Genomic DNA, 1,052 nt, shown 5'->3' with positions numbered 1-1,052 from the left:
TCTAACGCATACAATTGTGTGCGCGCGTGTGTGTGTGTAAACTTTTGTGTTTAATAATATAATTTTAACCTCATATAATTTTTAACCTCCTTCTTAAATTTTAATCTTATATCAGATACAAATTTAAAACAATAGACTCAACGAATCTAGCGACATGCGTATTAATAATTACAAAATTAATTTTCATTTTTTATCTTTATATGTTACTTAATTTAATTAACTACTTAGAAAAATGCGTGTTAAAATTAAATAACTTAGAACATTTAATTCGAGACATTTGATTACACAATATTTGAGTAAACACATAATTAAAATGTTTCTTTATTACAATTCTGCCTATATATTTATAAAAAAGTATATTTATAAAAGTATGCTTATGTATAATTTATAAAAGTGTTAAATTATCCGTCTCATAATAAAAAATTATTATGGAAGAACAATTGAAATATTAATACTATTATTAATGTCGTTGTTGTTCGATTTTATGTGTGATAACTTTCAATTATCCCGTTGGGTTACTCAGCAAAGAAAAATAAATCAATTCGCAAAGAAATTTCGCAGATCACATTGTCAACATTTGAGACTTCCGTCTCGAGAATCGGATCACAGCGTGAGACAGGAAACCTTTAGTAGCGTATCACATGTCACAGAGCGAGTGGTGCACGAAACACACTTTTGCGCGAACATTCTTTCGATAGTTAACTAGAGCTGCTCCATCTCAATCTACGACCCAACAGAAGGAACTAAACTGAAGGTGCGGAACACGTCCATGCTCCTTATCGAAACAGGAAGAAATGACGATTTCTTCGGGACATTCAACGCTTCCCTGTGCGCTTAGGTGATTAAGGACCAAGGGATAAAGCTGGGTAGAAGAGATATACCGCCGTTGTAGGTGGAACGACGTGGGCGTGCGAACGAACAAAACCGCGAGAGAAAATTGGAGAGAGAAAGATCGAGAGGGTGAGAGATAAAGAGGAAGAGAGAGAATGAGGAAGAGAGAGAGAAAGAGGGTGGGAGAGGGCAAGGACAACGTTTGAAGATTGGGTCGCTTG

The sequence above is a fragment of the Atta colombica genome, unplaced genomic scaffold (assembly GCF_001594045.1).
Source record: "Atta colombica isolate Treedump-2 unplaced genomic scaffold, Acol1.0 scaffold116, whole genome shotgun sequence".
In the NCBI taxonomy this organism is placed as follows: Eukaryota; Metazoa; Arthropoda; class Insecta; order Hymenoptera; family Formicidae; genus Atta; species Atta colombica.
The sequence above is the reverse complement of the archived record's forward strand: the minus strand, read 5'-3'. Positions refer to the sequence as shown.